This window comes from Alligator sinensis, unplaced genomic scaffold (assembly GCF_000455745.1).
Source record: "Alligator sinensis unplaced genomic scaffold, ASM45574v1 scaffold1538_1, whole genome shotgun sequence".
Classification (NCBI taxonomy): domain Eukaryota; kingdom Metazoa; phylum Chordata; order Crocodylia; family Alligatoridae; genus Alligator; species Alligator sinensis.
Window position 1 is genome coordinate 58,062 of NW_005843694.1, and position 384 is coordinate 58,445.

Below are 384 nucleotides of genomic sequence, written 5' to 3' on the forward strand. Positions count from 1 at the left end.
AGAGTCTTGGAGGTGCTGTCAGCTGTGTGCAGTCCTGCATGGGGTGCACACACAGGGGCATGTCAAGGTGCAGCGTTGGGATAAGATTGGGTGGGGGAGAGGTGCTGGTTCCTACCTTTCTCCTGCTCTTGGGGGGTCGCACTCTGTCCTGGGGGGGCCTTGGAGAAGTGCATGACCTCATACATGCCGATGGCAGGGCACAGAGCAGCTCACCGTGAAGGCAGCTGTGTGGTGCAGGGCTGCTGGAGTGAGCAGAAATGCTGCAGCATCACCTAGAAGCAGAAGTGGTCTTGACCACAGGTAGGGGCCGTTAAGCTCAGCCGGATGCAGGGCCACAGCCCTGCCATTGGTGGGAGCAGCAATGTCCCCACCTTCCCTAGCAAG